A 17,678-nucleotide genomic window follows, 5' to 3' on the forward strand; every position below is an offset into this window, starting at 1 on the left:
AATGAACATCCAATATTCCCTTATTGTAGATACGTTAAAAACTGGAAATACTTTTTCTTAAAAAATATAGCAATCAATTAAATGTTTATTGGGGAAATCTTTTCATAATAATTATTGATGCATCTCAAGTCTAAACGCCCACCCTGGGACTTGAACCCAGGACCACAAGGTTAAGAGCCTTGCGCTCTACCGACTGAGCTAGACGGGCAACAAACAATAAAAGTCAATTTCCTATAATTATTTGACAGACTTGTAATATTGATAAAACTAACTTTTTGTTTGTGACAATAAACATCCAATATTCCATTGCTGTAGTTACATAAAAAATAATATGGAAATTCATTTTTCTTACAAGATATAACAATCAGAATTAACGCATTAGAAATCAAGTCTAAACGCCCACCCTGGGGCTTCAGCCCAGGACCACAAGGCTAAGAGCCTTGCGCTCTACGGACTGAGCTAGACGGGCAACGAACGATGATTATCAATTTTCTTATAACTATTTGGTGCGCTTGTAATATTGATGAAACTAACTTTTTGTATTGTGAGAATGAACATCCAATATTCCCTTATTGTAGATACGTTAAAAAAACGGAAATACTTTTTCTTAAAAATATAGCAATCAATTAAATGTTTATTAGGGAAATCTTTCATAATTAATTATTGATGCATCTCAAGTCTAAACGCCCACCCTGGGACTTGAAGCCAGGACCACAAGGTTAAGAGCCTTGCGCTCTACCGACTGAGCTAGACGGGCAACAAACAATAAAAGTCAATTTTCCTATAATTATTTGACAGACTTGTAATATTGATAAAACTAACTTTTTGTTTTGTGACAATAAACATCCAATATTCCATTGCTGTAGTTACATAAAAAATAATATGGAAATTCATTTTTCTTACAAGATATAACAATCAGAATTAACGCATTAGAAATCAAGTCTAAACGCCCACCCTGGGGCTTCAGCCCAGGACCACAAGGCTAAGAGCCTTGCGCTCTACGGACTGAGCTAGACGGGCAACGAACGATGATTATCAATTTTCTTATAACTATTTGGTGCGCTTGTAATATTGATGAAACTAACTTTTGTATTGTGAGAATGAACATCCAATATTCCCTTATTGTAGATACGTTAAAAAACTGGAAATACTTTTTCTTAAAAAATATAGCAATCAATTAAATGTTTATTGGGAAATCTTTCATAATTAATTATTGATGTCATCTCAAGTCTAAACGCCCACCCTGGGACTTGAACCCAGGACCACAAGGTTAAGAGCCTTGCGCTCTACCGACTGAGCTAGACGGGCAACAAACAATAAAAGTCAATTTTCCTATAATTATTTGACAGACTTGTAATATTGATAAAACTAACTTTTTGTTTTGTGACAATAAACATCCAATATTCCATTGCTGTAGTTACATAAAAAATAATATAGGAAATTCATTTTTCTTACAAGATATAACAATCAGAATTAACGCATTAGAAATCAAGTCTAAACGCCCACCCTGGGGCTTCAGCCCAGGACCACAAGGCTAAGAGCCTTGCGCTCTACGGACTGAGCTAGACGGGCAACGAACGATGATTATCAATTTTCTTATAACTATTTGGTGCGCTTGTAATATTGATAAAACTAACTTTTTGTATTGTGAGAATGAACATCCAATATTCCCTTATTGTAGATACGTTAAAAAACAGGAAATACTTTTTCTTAAAAAATATAGCAATCAATTAAATGTTTATTGGGGAAATCTTTCATAATTAATTATTGATGCATCTCAAGTCTAAACGCCCACCCCTGGAACTTGAAGCCAGGACCACAAGGTTAAGAGCCTTGCGCTCTACCGACTGAGCTAGACGGGCAACAAACAATAAAAGTCAATTTTCCTATAATTATTTGACAGACTTGTAATATTGATAAAACTAACTTTTTGTTTTGTGACAATAAACATCCAATATTCCATTGCTGTAGTTACATAAAAAAATAATATGGAAATTCATTTTTCTTACAAGATATAACAATCAGAATTAACGCATTAGAAATCAAGTCTAAACGCCCACCCTGGGGCTTCAGCCCAGGACCACAAGGCTAAGAGCCTTGCGCTCTACGGACTGAGCTAGACGGGCAACGAACGATGATTATCAATTTTCTTATAACTATTTGGTGCGCTTGTAAATATTGATAAAACTAACTTTTTGTATTGTGAGAATGAACATCCAATATTCCCTTATTGTAGATACATTAAAAAAACTGGAAATACTTTTTCTTAAAAAATATAGCAATCAATTAAATGTTTATTGGGGAAATCTTTCATAATGAATTAATTACTGATACATCTCAAAGTCTAAACGCCCACCCTGGGACTTGAAGCCAGGACCACAAGGTTAAGAGCCTTGCGCTCTACCGACTGAGCTAGACGGGCAACAAACAATAAAAGTCAATTTTCCTATAATTATTTGACAGACTTGTAATATTGATAAAACTAACTTTTTGTTTTGTGACAATAAACATCCAATATTCCATTGCTGTAGTTACATAAAAAATAATATGGAAATTCATTTTTCTTACAAGATATAACAATCAGAATTAACGCATTAGAAATCAAGTCTAAACGCCCACCCTGGGGCTTCAGCCCAGGACCACAAGGCTAAGAGCCTTGCGCTCTACGGACTGAGCTAGACGGGCAACGAACGATGATTATCAATTTTCTTATAACTATTTGGTGCGCTTGTAATATTGATGAAACTAACTTTTTGTATTGTGAGAATGAACATCCAATATTCCCTTATTGTAGATACGTTAAAAAACTCGGAAATACTTTTTCTTAAAAAATATAGCAATCAATTAAATGTTTATTGGGGAAATCTTTCATAATTAATTATTGATGCATCTCAAGTCTAAACACCCACCCTGGGACTTGAACCCAGGACCACAAGGTTAAGAGCCTTGCGCTCTACCGACTGAGCTAGACGGGCAACAAACAATAAAAGTCAATTTTCCTATAATTATTTGACAGACTTGTAATATTGATAAAACTAACTTTTTGTTTTGTGACAATAAACATCCAATATTCCATTGCTGTAGTTACATAAAAAATAATATGGAAATTCATTTTTCTTACAAGATATAACAATCAGAATTAACGCATTAGAAATCAAGTCTAAACGCCCACCCTGGGGCTTCAGCCCAGGACCACAAGGCTAAGAGCCTTGCGCTCTACGGACTGAGCTAGACGGGCAACGAACGATGATTATCAATTTTCTTATAACTATTTGGTGCGCTTGTAATATTGATGAAAACTAACTTTTTGTATTGTGAGAATGAACATCCAATATTCCCTTATTGTAGATACGTTAAAAAACTGGAAATACTTTTTCTTAAAAAATATAGCAATCAACTAAATGTTTATTAGGGAAATCTTTCATAATTAATTATTGATGCATCTCAAGTCTAAACGCCCACCCTGGGACTTGAACCCAGGACCACAAGGTTAAGAGCCTTGCGCTCTACCGACTGAGCTTAGACGGGCAACAAACAATAAAAGTCAATTTTCCTATAATTATTTGACAGACTTGTAATATTGATAAAACTAACTTTTTGTTTTGTGATAATAAACATCCAATATTCCATTGCTGTAGTTACATAAAAAAAATATGGAAATTCATTTTTCTTACAAGATATAACAATCAGAATTAACGCATTAGAAATCAAGTCTAAACGCCCACCCTGGGGCTTCAGCCCAGGACCACAAGGCTAAGAGCCTTACGCTCTACGGACTGAACTAGACGGGCAACGAACGATGATTATCAATTTTCTTATAACTATTTGGTGCGCTTGTAATATTGATAAAACTAACTTTTTGTATTGTGAGAATGAACATCCAATATTCCCTTATTGTAGATACGTTAAAAAACTGGAAATACTTTTTCTTAAAAAATATAGCAATCAATTAAATGTTTATTGGGGAAATCTTTCATAATTAATTATTGATGTATCTCAAGTCTAAACGCCCACCCTGGGACTTGAACCCAGGACCACAAGGTTAAGAGCCTTGCGCTCTACCGACTGAGCTAGACGGGCAACAAAAAATAAAAGTCAATTTTCCTATAATTATTTGACAGACTTGTAATATTGATAAAACTAACTTTTTGTTTTGTGATAATAAACATCCAATATTCCATTGCTGTAGTTACATAAAAAAAAATATAACGGAAATTCATTTTTCTTACAAGATATAACAATCAGAATTAACGCATTAGAAATCAAGTCTAAACGCCCACCCTGGGGCTTCAGCCCAGGACCACAAGGTTAAGAGCCTTGCGCTCTACCAACTGAGCTAGACGGGCAACGAACGATGATTATCAATTTTCTTATAACTATTTGGTGCGCTTGTAATATTGATAAAACTAACTTTTTGTATTGTGAGAATGAACATCCTATATTCCCTTATTGTAGATACGTTAAAAAACTGGAAATACTTTTTCTTAAAAAATATAGCAATCAATGTTTATTGGGGAAATCTTTCATAATTAATTATTGATGCATCTCAAGTCTAAACGCCCACCCTGGAACTTGAACCCAGGACCACAAGGTTAAGAGCCTTGCGCTCTACCGACTGAGCTAGACGGGCAACAAACAATAAAAGTCAATTTTCCTATAATTATTTGACAGACTTGTAATATTGATAAAACTAGCTTTTTGTTTTGTGATAATAAACATCCAATATTCCATTGCTGTCGTTACATAAAAAAAAATATAATGGAAATTCATTTTTCTTACAAGATATAACAATCAGAATTAACGCATTAGAAATCAAGTCTAAACGCCCACCCTGGGGCTTCAGCCCAGGACCACAAGGTTAAGAGCCTTGCGCTCTACCAACTGAGCTAGACGGGCAACAAACGATGATTATCAATTTTCTTATAACTATTTGGTGCACTTGAAATATTGATAAAACTAACTTTTTTTATTGTGAGAATGAACATCCAATATTCCCTTATTGTAGATACATTAAAAAATTGGAAATACTTTTTCTTAAAAAATATAGCAATCAATTAAATGTTTATTGGGGAAATCTTTCATAATAATTAATTACTGATACATCTAAAGTCTAAACGCCCACCCTGGGACTTGAACCCAGGACCACAAGGTTAAGAGCCTTGCGCTCTACCAACTGAGCTAGACGGGCAACAAACAATAAAAGTCAATTTTCCTATAATTATTTGACAGACTTGTAATATTGATAAAACTAACTTTTAGTTTTGTGACAATAAACATCCAATATTCAATTGCGGTAGTTACATAAAAAATAATATGGAAATTCATTTTTCTTACAAGATATAACAATCAGAATTAACGCATTAGAAATCAAGTCTAAACGCCCACCCTGGGGCTTCAGCCCAGGACCACAAGGCTAAGAGCCTTGCGCTCTACGGACTGAGCTAGACGGGCAACGAACGATGATTATCAATTTTCTTATAACTATTTGGTGCGCTTGTAATATTGATAAAACTAACTTTTTGTATTGTGAGAATGAACATCCAATATTCCCTTATTGTAGATACGTTAAAAAACTGGAAATACTTTTTCTTAAAAAATATAGCAATCAATTAAATGTTTATTGGGGAAATCTTTCATAATTAATTATTGATGCATCTAAAGTCTAAACACCCACCCTAGGACTTGAACCCAGGACCACAAGGTTAAGAGCCTTGCGCTCTACCGACTGAGCTAGACGGGCAACAAACAATAAAAGTCAATTTTCCTATAATTATTTGAGAGACTTGTAATATTGATAAAACTAACTTTTAGTTTTGTGACAATAAACATCCAATATTCAATAGCTGTAGTTACATAAAAAATAATATGGAAATTCATTTTTCTTACAAGATATAACAATCAGAATTAACGCATTAGAAATCAAGTCTAAACGCCCACCCTGGGGCTTCAGCCCAGGACCACAAGGCTAAGAGCCTTACGCTCTACGGACTGAACTAGACGGGCAACGAACGATGATTATCAATTTTCTTATAACTATTTGGTGCGCTTGTAATATTGATAAAACTAACTTTTTGTATTGTGAGAATGAACATCCAATATTCCCTTATTGTAGATACGTTAAAAAACTGGAAATACTTTTTCTTAAAAAATAAAGCAATCAATTAAATGTTTATTGGGGAAATCTTTCATCATTAATTATTGATGCATCTCAAGTCTAAACGCCCACCCTGGGACTTGAACCCAGGACCACAAGGTTAAGAGCCTTGCGCTCTACCGACTGAGCTAGACGGGCAACAAACAATAAAAGTCAATTTTCCTATAATTATTTGACAGACTTGTAATATTGACAAAACTAACTTTTAGTTTTGTGACAACAAACATCCAATATTCAATTGCTGTAGTTACATAAAAAATAATATGGAAATTCATTTTTCTCACAAGATATAACAATCAGAATTAACGCATTAGAAATCAAGTCTAAACGCCCACCCTGGGGCTTCAGCCCAGGACCACAAGGTTAAGAGCCTTGCGCTCTACGGACTGAGCTAGACGGGCAACGAACGATGATTATCAATTTTCTTATAACTATTTGGTGCGCTTGTAATATTGATAAAACTAACTTTTTGTATTGTGAGAATGAACATCCAATATTCCCTTATTGTAGATACGTTAAAAAACTGGAAATACTTTTTCTTAAAAAATATAGCAATCAACTAAATGTTTATTGGGGAAATCTTTCATAATAAATTATTGATGCATCTCAGGTCTAAACGCCCACCCTGGGACTTGAACCCAGGACCACAAGGTTAAGAGCCTTGCGATCTACCGACTGAGCTAGACGGGCAACAAACAATAAAAGTCAATTTTCCAATAATTATTTGACAGACTTGTAATATTGATAAAACTAACTTTTTGTTTTGTGACAATAAACATCCAATATTCCATTGCTGTAGTTACATAAAAAAAAATATAATGGAAATTCATTTTTCTTACAAGATATAACAATCAGAATTAACGCATTAGAAATCAAGTCTAAACGCCCACCCTAGGGCTTCAGCCCAGGACCACAAGGATAAGAGCCTTGCGCTCTACCGACTGAGCTAGACGGGCAACGAACGATGATTATCAATTTTCTTATAACTATTTGGTGCACTTGTAATATTGATAAAACTAACTTTTTGTATTGTGAGAATGAACATCCAATATTCCCTTATTGTAGATACGTTAAAAAACAGGAAATACTTTTTCTTAAAAAATATAGCAATCAATTAAATGTTTATTGGGGACATCTTTCATCATTAATTATTGTTGCATCTCAAGTCTAAACGCCCACCCTGGGACTTGAACCCAGGACCACAAGGTTAAGAGCCTTCCGCTCTACCGACTGAGCTAAACGGGCAACAAACAATAAAAGTCAATTTTCCTATAATTATTTGACAGACTTGTAATATTGATAAAACTAACTTTTAGTTTTGTGACAATAAACATCCAATATTCAATTGCGGTAGTTACATAAAAAATAATATGGAAATTCATTTTTCTTACAAGATATAACAATCAGAATTAACGCATTAGAAATCAAGTCTAAACGCCCACCCTGGGGCTTCAGCCCAGGACCACAAGGCTAAGAGCCTTGCGCTCTACGGACTGAGCTAGACGGGCAACGAACGATGATTATCAATTTTCTTATAACTATTTGGTGCGCTTGTAATATTGATAAAACTAACTTTTTGTATTGTGAGAATGAACATCCAATATTCCCTTATTGTAGATACGTTAAAAAACTGGAAATACTTTTTCTTAAAAAATATAGCAATCAACTAAATGTTTATTGGGGAAATCTTTCATAATAAATTATTGATGCATCTCAGGTCTAAACGCCCACCCTGGGACTTGAACCCAGGACCACAAGGTTAAGAGCCTTGCGATCTACCGACTGAGCTAGACGGGCAACAAACAATAAAAGTCAATTTTCCAATAATTATTTGACAGACTTGTAATATTGATAAAACTAACTTTTTGTTTTGTGACAATAAACATCCAATATTCCATTGCTGTAGTTACATAAAAAAAAATATAATGGAAATTCATTTTTCTTACAAGATATAACAATCAGAATTAACGCATTAGAAATCAAGTCTAAACGCCCACCCTAGGGCTTCAGCCCAGGACCACAAGGATAAGAGCCTTGCGCTCTACCGACTGAGCTAGACGGGCAACGAACGATGATTATCAATTTTCTTATAACTATTTGGTGCACTTGTAATATTGATAAAACTAACTTTTTGTATTGTGAGAATGAACATCCAATATTCCCTTATTGTAGATACGTTAAAAAACAGGAAATACTTTTTCTTAAAAAATATAGCAATCAATTAAATGTTTATTGGGGACATCTTTCATCATTAATTATTGATGCATCTCAAGTCTAAACGCCCACCCTGGGACTTGAACCCAGGACCACAAGGTTAAGAGCCTTCCGCTCTACCGACTGAGCTAAACGGGCAACAAACAATAAAAGTCAATTTTCCTATAATTATTTGACAGACTTGTAATATTGATAAAAGTAACTTTTTGTTTTGTGACAATAAACATCCAATATTCCATTGCTGTAGTTACATAAAAAATAATATGGAAATTCATTTTTCTTACAAGATATAACAATCAGAATTAACGCATTAGAAATCAAGTCTAAACGCCCAGACTGGGGCTTCAGCCCAGGACCACAAGGCTAAGAGCCTTGCGCTCTACGGACTGAGCTAGACGGGCAACGAACGATGATTATCAATTTTCTAATAACTATTTGGTGCGCTTGTAATATTGATAAAACTAACTTTTTGTATTGTGAGAATGAACATCCAATATTCCCTTATTGTAGATACGTTAAAAAACTCGAAATACTTTTTCTTAAAAAATATAGCAATCAACTAAATGTTTATTAGGGAAATCTTTCATAATTAATTATTGATGCATCTCAAGTCTAAACGCCCACCCTGCGACTTGAACCCAGGACCACAAGGTTAAGAGCCTTGCGCTCTACCGACTGAGCTAGACGGGCAACAAACAATAAATGTCAATTTTCCTATAATTATTTGACAGACTTGTAATATTGATAAAACTAACTTTTTGTTTTGTGACAATAAACATCCAATATTCCATTGCTGTAGTTACATAAAAAAAATATAATGGAAATTCATTTTTCTTACAAGATATAACAATCAGAATTAACGCATTAGAAATCAAGTCTAAACGCCCACCCTGGGGCTTCAGCCCAGGACCACAAGGATAAGAGCCTTGCGCTCTACCGACTGAGCTAGACGGGCAACGAACGATGATTATCAATTTTCTTATAACAATTTGGTGCACTTGTAATATTGATAAAACTAACTTTTTGTATTGTGAGAATGAACATCCAATATTCCCTTATTGTAGATACGTTAAAAAACAGGAAACACTTTTTCTTAAAAAATATAGCAATCAATTAAATGTTTATTGGGGAAATCTTTCATCATTAATTATTGATGCATCTCAAGTCTAAACGCCCACCTTGGGATTTGAACCCAGGACCACAAGGTTAAGAGCCTTGCGCTCTACCGACTGAGCTAGACGGGCAACAAACAATAAAAGTCAATTTTCCTATAATTATTTGACAGACTTGTAATATTGATAAAAGTAACTTTTTGTTTTGTGACAATAAACATCCAATATTCCATTGCTGTAGTTACATAAAAAATAATATGGAAATTCATTTTTCTTACAAGATATAACAATCAGAATTAACGCATTAGAAATCAAGTCTAAACGCCCAGACTGGGGCTTCAGCCCAGGACCACAAGGCTAAGAGCCTTGCGCTCTACGGACTGAGCTAGACGGGCAACGAACGATGATTATCAATTTTCTAATAACTATTTGGTGCGCTTGTAATATTGATAAAACTAACTTTTTGTATTGTGAGAATGAACATCCAATATTCCCTTATTGTAGATACGTTAAAAAATTGGAAATACTTTTTCTTAAAAAATATAGCAATCAATTAAATGTTTATTGGGGAAATCTTAATTATTGATGCATCTCAAGTATAAACGCCCACCCTGGGACTTGAACCCAGGACCACAAGGTTAAGAGCCTTGCACTCTACCGACTGAGCTAGACGGGCAACAAACAATAAAAGTCAATTTTCCTATAATTATTTGACAGACTTGTAATATTGATAAAACAAACTTTTTGTTTTGTGAAAATAAACATCCAATATTCCATTGCTGTAGTTACATAAAAAAAAATATAATGGAAATTCATTTTTCTCACAAGATATAACAATCAGAATTAATGCATTAGAAATCAAGTCTAAACGCCCACCCTGGGGCTTCAGCCCAGGACCACAAGGTTAAGAGCCTTGCGCTCTACCAACTGAGCTAGACGGGCAACGAACGATGATTATCAATTTTCTTATAACTATTTGGTGCACTTGTAATATTGATAAAACAAACTTTTTGTATTGTGAGAATTAACATCCAATATTCCCTTATTGTAGATACGTTAAAAAATTGGAAATACTTTTTCTTAAAAAATATAGCAATCAATTAAATGTTTATTGGGGAAATCTTAATTATTGATGCATCTCAAGTCTAAACGCCCACCCTGGGACTTCAACCCAAGACCACAAGGTTAAGAGCCTTGCGCTCTACCGACTGAGCTATACAGGCAACAAACATTAAAAGACAATTTTCCTATAATTATTTGACAGACTTGTAATATTGATAAAACTAACTTTTTGTTTTGTGACAATAAACATCCAATATTCCATTGATGTAGTTACAAAAAAAATAATATGGAAATTCATTTTTCTTACAAGTTATAACAATCAGAATTAACGCATTAGAAATCAAGTCTAAACGCCCACCCTGGGGCTTCAGCCCAGGACCACAAGGTTAAGATCCTTCCGCTCTACCGACTGAGCTAGACGGGCAACGAACGATGATTATCAATTTTCTTATAACTATTTGGTGCGCTTGTAATATTGATAAAACTAACTTTTTGTATTGTGAGAATGAACATCCAATATTCCCTTATTGTAGATACGTTAAAAAACTGGAAATACTTTTTCATAAAAAATATAGCAATCAATTAAATGTTTATTGGGGAAATCTTTCATAATTCATTATTGATGCATCTCACGTCTAAATGCCCACCCTGGGACTTGAACCCAGGACCACAAGGTTAAGAGCCTTGCGCTCTACCGACTGAGCTAAACGACAACAAACAATAAAAGTCAATTTTCCTATAATTATTTGACAGACTTGTAATATTGATAAAACTAACTTTTTGTTTTGTGACAATAAACATCCAATATTCCATTGATGTAGTTACAAAAAAAATAATATGGAAATTCATTTTTCTTACAAGTTATAACAATCAGAATTAACGCATTAGAAATCAAGTCTAAACGCCCAGACTGGGGCTTTAGCCCAGGACCACAAGGCTAAGAGCCTTGCGCTCTACGGACTGAGCTAGACGGGCAACGAACGATGATTATCAATTTTCTTATAACTATTTGGTGCGCTTGTAATATTGATAAAACTAACTTTTTGTATTGTGAGAATGTACATCCAATATTCCCTTATTGTAGATACGTTAAAAAACAGGAAATACTTTTTCTTAAAAAATATAGCAATCAATTAAATGTTTATTAGGGAAGATTCAAGTCTAAACGCCCACCCTGGGACTTAAACCCAGGACCACAAGGTTAAGAGCCTTGCGCTCTACCGACTGAGCTATACGGCAACAAACAATAAAAGTCAATTTTCCTATAATTATTTGACAGACTTGTAATATTGATAAAACTAACTTTTTGTTTTGTGACAATAAACATCCAATATTCCATTGATGTAGTTACAAAAAAAATAATATGGAAATTCATTTTTCTTACAAGTTATAACAATCAGAATTAACGCATTAGAAATCAAGTCTAAACGCCCACCCTGGGGCTTCAGCCCAGGACCACAAAGTTAAGATCCTTCCGCTCTACCGATGAGCTAGACGGGCAACGAACGATGATTATCAATTTTCTTATAACTATTTGGTGCGCTTGTAATATTGATAAAACTAACTTTTTGTATTGTGAGAATGAACATCCAATATTCCCTTATTGTAGATACGTCAAAAAACTGGAAATACTTTTTCATAAAAAATATAGCAATCAATTAAATGTTTATTGGGGAAATCTTTCATAATTCATTATTGATGCATCTCACGTCTAAATGCCCACCCTGGGACTTGAACCCAGGACCACAAGGTTAAGAGCCTTGCGCTCTACCGACTGAGCTAAACGACAACAAACAATAAAAGTCAATTTTCCTATAATTATTTGACAGACTTGTAATATTGATAAAACTAACTTTTTGTTTTGTGACAATAAACATCCAATATTCCATTGATGTAGTTACAAAAAAAATAATATGGAAATTCATTTTTCTTACAAGTTATAACAATCAGAATTAACGCATTAGAAATGAAGTCTAAACGCCCAGACTGGGGCTTTAGCCCAGGACCACAAGGCTAAGAGCCTTGCGCTCTACGGACTGAGCTAGACGGGCAACGAACGATGATTATCAATTTTCTTATAACTATTTGGTGCGCTTGTAATATTGATAAAACTAACTTTTTGTATTGTGAGAATGAACATCCAATATTCCCTTATTGTAGATACGTTAAAAAACAGGAAATACTTTTTCTTAAAAAATATAGCAATCAATTAAATGTTTATTAGGGAAGATTCAAGTCTAAACGCCCACCCTGGGACTTAAACCCAGGACCACAAGGTTAAGAGCCTTGCGCTCTACCGACTGAGCTATACGGCAACAAACAATAAAAGTCAATTTTCCTATAATTATTTGACAGACTTGTAATATTGATAAAACTAACTTTTTGTTTTGTGACAATAAACATCCAATATTCCATTGATGTAGTTACAAAAAAAATAATATGGAAATTCATTTTTCTTACAAGTTATAACAATCAGAATTAACGCATTAGAAATCAAGTCTAAACGCCCACCCTGGGGCTTCAGCCCAGGACCACAAAGTTAAGATCCTTCCGCTCTACCGACTGAGCTAGACGGGCAACGAACGATGATTATCAATTTTCTTATAACTATTTGGTGCGCTTGTAATATTGATAAAACTAACTTTTTGTATTGTGAGAATGAACATCCAATATTCCCTTATTGTAGATACGTTAAAAAACTGGAAATACTTTTTCTTAAAAAATATAGCAATCAATTAAATGTTTATTGGGGAAATCTTTCATAATTAATTATTGATGCATCTCAAGTCTAAACGCCCACCCTGGGACTTGTACCCAGGACCACAAGGTTAAGAGCCTTGCGCTCTACCGACTGAGCTTGACGGGCAAGAAACAATAAAAGTCAATTTTCCTATAATTATTTGACAGACTTGTAATATTGATAAAACAAACTTTTTGTTTTTTGAAAATAAACATCCAATATTCCATTGCTGTAGTTACATAAAAAAAAATATAATGGAAATTCAATTTTCTTACAAGATATAACAATCAGAATTAACGCATTAGAAATCAAGTCTAAACGCCAACCCTGGGGCTTCAGCCCAGGACCACAAGGTTAAGAGCCTTGCGCTCTACCAACTGAGCTAGACGGGCAACGAACGATGATTATCAATTTTCTTATAACTATTTGGTGCACTTGTAATATTGATAAAACAAACTTTTTGTATTGTGAGAATGAACATCCAATATTCCCTTATTGTAGATACGTTAAAAAATTGGAAATACTTTTTCTTAAAAAATATAGCAATCAATTAAATGTTTATTGGGGAAATCTTAATTATTGATGCATCTCAAGTCTAAACGCCCACCCTGGGACTTGAACCCAGGACCACAAGGTTAAGAGCCTTGCGCTCTACCGACTGAGCTAGACGGGCAACAAACAATAAAAGTCAATTTTCCTATAATTATTTGACAGACTTGTAATATTGACAAAACTAACTTTTAGTTTTGTGACAACAAACATCCAATATTCAATTGCTGTAGTTACATAAAAAATAATATGGAAATTCATTTTTCTCACAAGATATAACAATCAGAATTAACGCATTAGAAATCAAGTCTAAACGCCCACCCTGGGGCTTCAGCCCAGGACCACAAGGTTAAGAGCCTTGCGCTCTACGGACTGAGCTAGACGGGCAACGAACGATGATTATCAATTTTCTTATAACTATTTGGTGCGCTTGTAATATTGATAAAACTAACTTTTTTTATTGTGAGAATGAACATCCAATATTCCCTTATTGTAGATACGTTAAAAAACTGGAAATACTTTTTCTTAAAAAATATAGCAATCAACTAAATGTTTATTGGGGAAATCTTTCATAATAAATTATTGATGCATCTCAGGTCTAAACGCCCACCCTGGGACTTGAACCCAGGACCACAAGGTTAAGAGCCTTGCGATCTACCGACTGAGCTAGACGGGCAACAAACAATAAAAGTCAATTTTCCAATAATTATTTGACAGACTTGTAATATTGATAAAACTAACTTTTTGTTTTGTGACAATAAACATCCAATATTCCATTGCTGTAGTTACATAAAAAAAATATAATGGAAATTCATTTTTCTTACAAGATATAACAATCAGAATTAACGCATTAGAAATCAAGTCTAAACGCCCACCCTAGGGCTTCAGCCCAGGACCACAAGGATAAGAGCCTTGCGCTCTACCGACTGAGCTAGACGGGCAACGAACGATGATTATCAATTTTCTTATAACTATTTGGTGCACTTGTAATATTGATAAAACTAACTTTTTGTATTGTGAGAATGAACATCCAATATTCCCTTATTGTAGATACGTTAAAAAACAGGAAATACTTTTTCTTAAAAAATATAGCAATCAATTAAATGTTTATTGGGGACATCTTTCATCATTAATTATTGATGCATCTCAAGTCTAAACGCCCACCCTGGGACTTGAACCCAGGACCACAAGGTTAAGAGCCTTCCGCTCTACCGACTGAGCTAAACGGGCAACAAACAATAAAAGTCAATTTTCCTTTAATTATTTGACAGACTTGTAATATTGATAAAAGTAACTTTTTGTTTTGTGACAATAAACATCCAATATTCCATTGCTGTAGTTACATAAAAAATAATATGGAAATTCATTTTTTCTTACAAGATATAACAATCAGAATTAACGCATTAGAAATCAAGTCTAAACGCCCAGACTGGGGCTTCAGCCCAGGACCACAAGGCTAAGAGCCTTGCGCTCTACGGACTGAGCTAGACGGGCAACGAACGATGATTATCAATTTTCTAATAACTATTTGGTGCGCTTGTAATATTGATAAAACTAACTTTTTGTATTGTGAGAATGAACATCCAATATTCCCTTATTGTAGATACGTTAAAAACTCGAAATACTTTTTCTTAAAAATATAGCAATCAACTAAATGTTTATTAGGGAAATCTTTCATAATTAATTATTGATGCATCTCAAGTCTAAACGCCCACCCTGGGACTTGAACCCAGGACCACAAGGTTAAGAGCCTTGCGCTCTACCGACTGAGCTAGACGGGCAACAAACAATAAATGTCAATTTTCCTATAATTATTTGACAGACTTTGTAATATTGATAAAACTAACTTTTTGTTTTGTGACAATAACATCCAATATTCCATTGCTGTAGTTACATAAAAAAAAATATAATGGAAATTCATTTTTCTTACAAGATATAACAATCAGAATTAACGCATTAGAAATCAAGTCTAAACGCCCACCCTGGGGCTTCAGCCCAGGACCACAAGGATAAGAGCCTTGCGCTCTACCGACTGAGCTAGACGGGCAACGAACGATGATTATCAATTTTCTTATAACAATTTGGTGCACTTGTAATATTGATAAAACTAACTTTTTGTATTGTGAGAATGAACATCCAATATTCCCTTATTGTAGATACGTTAAAAAACTAGGAAACACTTTTTCTTAAAAAAATATAGCAATCAATTAAATGTTTATTGGGGAAATCTTTCATCATTAATTATTGATGCATCTCAAGTCTAAACGCCCACCTTGGGACTTTGAACCCAGGACCACAAGGTTAAGAGCCTTGCGCTCTACCGACTGAGCTAGACAGGGGCAACAAACAATTAAAAGACAATTTTCCTATAATTATTTGACAGACTTGTAATATTGATAAAACTAACTTTTTGTTTTGTGAAATAAACATCCAATATTCCATTGCTGTAGTTACATAAAAAAAAATATAATGGAAATTCATTTTTCTTACAAGATATAACAATCAGAATTAACGCATTAGAAATCAAGTCTAAACGCCCACCCTGGGGCTTCAGCCCAGGACCACAAGGTTAAGAGCCTTGCGCTCTACGACTGAGCTAGACGGGCAACGAACGATGATTATCAATTTTCTTATAACTATTTGGTGCACTTGTAATATTGATAAAACTAACTTTTTGTATTGTGAGAATGAACATCCAATATTCCCTTATTGTAGATACGTTAAAAAATTGGAAATACTTTTTCTTAAAAAATATAGCAATCAATTAAATGTTTATTGGGGAAATCTTAATTATTGATGCATCTCAAGTCTAAACGCCCCACCTGGGACTTAAACCCAGGACCACAAGGTTAAGAGCCTTGCGCTCTACCGACTGATATACGGCAACAAACAATAAAAGTCAATTTTCCTATAATTATTTGACAGACTTGTAATATTGATAAAACTAACTTTTTGTTTTGTGACAATAAACATCCAATATTCCATTGCTGTAGTTACAAAAAAAATAATATGGAAATTCATTTTCTTACAATTATAACAATCAGAATTAACGCATTAGAAATCAAGTCTAAACGCCCACCCTGGGGCTTCAGCCCAGGACCACAAGGTTAAGAGCCTTGCGCTCTACGACTGAGCTAGACGGGCAACGAACGATGATTATCAATTTTCTTATAACTATTTGGTGCACTTGTAATATTGATAAAACTAACTTTTTGTATTGTGAGAATGAACATCCAATATTCCCTTATTGTAGTAGTTAAAAAACTGGAAATACTTTTTCATAAAAAATATAGCAATCAATTAAATGTTTATTGGGAAATCTTTCATAATTAATTATTGATGCATCTCAAGTCTAAAGCCCACCCTGGACTTGAACCCAGGACCACAAGGTTAAGAGCCTTGCGCTCTACCGACTGAGTAAACGACAACAAACAATAAAAGTCAATTTTCCTTATAATTATTGACAGACTTGTAATATTGATAAAACTAACTTTTGTTTTGTGACAAAAACATCCAATATTCCATTGATGTAGTTACAAAAAAAAATAATATGGAAATTCATTTTTCTTACAAGTTATAACAATCAGAATTAACGCATTAGAAATCAAGTCTAAACGCCCACCTGGGGCTTCAGCCCAGGACCACAAGGTTAAGAGCCTTGCCTCTACGACTGAGCTAGACGGGCAACGAACGATGATTATCAATTTTCTTATAACTATTTGGTGCGCTTGTAATATTGATAAAACTAACTTTTTGTATTGTGAGAATGAACATCCAATATTCCCTTATTGTAGATACGTTAAAAAACAGGAAATACTTTTCTTAAAAAATATAGCAATCAATTAAA

General features: G+C 34.2%; 22 non-coding genes across 22 annotated transcripts; all 22 read right to left on the reverse strand.

Moving 5' to 3' along the window:
* Nucleotides 1–135: 135 nt before the first annotated feature.
* TRNAK-CUU lies at nt 136–208 on the reverse strand. The gene has a single exon. It is a non-coding gene; the product is annotated as a tRNA-Lys (tRNA).
* A 476-nt stretch (nt 209–684) lies between these two features.
* TRNAK-CUU lies at nt 685–757 on the reverse strand. Its single transcript has one exon. It is a non-coding gene; the product is annotated as a tRNA-Lys (tRNA).
* Nucleotides 758–1,235: 478 nt separating this feature from the next.
* TRNAK-CUU lies at nt 1,236–1,308 on the reverse strand. The gene has a single exon. It is a non-coding gene; the product is annotated as a tRNA-Lys (tRNA).
* A 1,041-nt stretch (nt 1,309–2,349) lies between these two features.
* TRNAK-CUU lies at nt 2,350–2,422 on the reverse strand. The gene has a single exon. It is a non-coding gene; the product is annotated as a tRNA-Lys (tRNA).
* A 480-nt stretch (nt 2,423–2,902) lies between these two features.
* TRNAK-CUU lies at nt 2,903–2,975 on the reverse strand. The gene has a single exon. It is a non-coding gene; the product is annotated as a tRNA-Lys (tRNA).
* Nucleotides 2,976–3,455: 480 nt separating this feature from the next.
* On the reverse strand, nt 3,456–3,529 carry TRNAK-CUU. The gene has a single exon. It is a non-coding gene; the product is annotated as a tRNA-Lys (tRNA).
* A 478-nt stretch (nt 3,530–4,007) lies between these two features.
* TRNAK-CUU lies at nt 4,008–4,080 on the reverse strand. Its single transcript has one exon. It is a non-coding gene; the product is annotated as a tRNA-Lys (tRNA).
* A 477-nt stretch (nt 4,081–4,557) lies between these two features.
* Nucleotides 4,558–4,630, reverse strand: TRNAK-CUU. The gene has a single exon. It is a non-coding gene; the product is annotated as a tRNA-Lys (tRNA).
* Nucleotides 4,631–5,115: 485 nt separating this feature from the next.
* Nucleotides 5,116–5,188, reverse strand: TRNAK-CUU. The gene has a single exon. It is a non-coding gene; the product is annotated as a tRNA-Lys (tRNA).
* Nucleotides 5,189–5,667: 479 nt separating this feature from the next.
* Nucleotides 5,668–5,740, reverse strand: TRNAK-CUU. The gene has a single exon. It is a non-coding gene; the product is annotated as a tRNA-Lys (tRNA).
* A 479-nt stretch (nt 5,741–6,219) lies between these two features.
* Nucleotides 6,220–6,292, reverse strand: TRNAK-CUU. The gene has a single exon. It is a non-coding gene; the product is annotated as a tRNA-Lys (tRNA).
* A 479-nt stretch (nt 6,293–6,771) lies between these two features.
* On the reverse strand, nt 6,772–6,844 carry TRNAK-CUU. The gene has a single exon. It is a non-coding gene; the product is annotated as a tRNA-Lys (tRNA).
* Nucleotides 6,845–7,326: 482 nt separating this feature from the next.
* TRNAK-CUU lies at nt 7,327–7,399 on the reverse strand. The gene has a single exon. It is a non-coding gene; the product is annotated as a tRNA-Lys (tRNA).
* Nucleotides 7,400–7,878: 479 nt separating this feature from the next.
* Nucleotides 7,879–7,951, reverse strand: TRNAK-CUU. The gene has a single exon. It is a non-coding gene; the product is annotated as a tRNA-Lys (tRNA).
* Nucleotides 7,952–8,433: 482 nt separating this feature from the next.
* On the reverse strand, nt 8,434–8,506 carry TRNAK-CUU. Its single transcript has one exon. It is a non-coding gene; the product is annotated as a tRNA-Lys (tRNA).
* Nucleotides 8,507–8,985: 479 nt separating this feature from the next.
* Nucleotides 8,986–9,058, reverse strand: TRNAK-CUU. The gene has a single exon. It is a non-coding gene; the product is annotated as a tRNA-Lys (tRNA).
* Nucleotides 9,059–9,539: 481 nt separating this feature from the next.
* On the reverse strand, nt 9,540–9,612 carry TRNAK-CUU. The gene has a single exon. It is a non-coding gene; the product is annotated as a tRNA-Lys (tRNA).
* A 471-nt stretch (nt 9,613–10,083) lies between these two features.
* Nucleotides 10,084–10,156, reverse strand: TRNAK-CUU. The gene has a single exon. It is a non-coding gene; the product is annotated as a tRNA-Lys (tRNA).
* Nucleotides 10,157–13,882: 3,726 nt separating this feature from the next.
* TRNAK-CUU lies at nt 13,883–13,955 on the reverse strand. Its single transcript has one exon. It is a non-coding gene; the product is annotated as a tRNA-Lys (tRNA).
* Nucleotides 13,956–14,434: 479 nt separating this feature from the next.
* Nucleotides 14,435–14,507, reverse strand: TRNAK-CUU. The gene has a single exon. It is a non-coding gene; the product is annotated as a tRNA-Lys (tRNA).
* A 481-nt stretch (nt 14,508–14,988) lies between these two features.
* TRNAK-CUU lies at nt 14,989–15,061 on the reverse strand. The gene has a single exon. It is a non-coding gene; the product is annotated as a tRNA-Lys (tRNA).
* A 478-nt stretch (nt 15,062–15,539) lies between these two features.
* TRNAK-CUU lies at nt 15,540–15,612 on the reverse strand. Its single transcript has one exon. It is a non-coding gene; the product is annotated as a tRNA-Lys (tRNA).
* Between the last annotated feature and the right edge of the window lie 2,066 nt (nt 15,613–17,678).

The sequence above is a fragment of the Ipomoea nil genome, unplaced genomic scaffold (assembly GCF_001879475.1).
Source record: "Ipomoea nil cultivar Tokyo-kokei standard unplaced genomic scaffold, Asagao_1.1 scaffold0824, whole genome shotgun sequence".
Lineage (NCBI taxonomy): Eukaryota > Viridiplantae > Streptophyta > Magnoliopsida > Solanales > Convolvulaceae > Ipomoea > Ipomoea nil.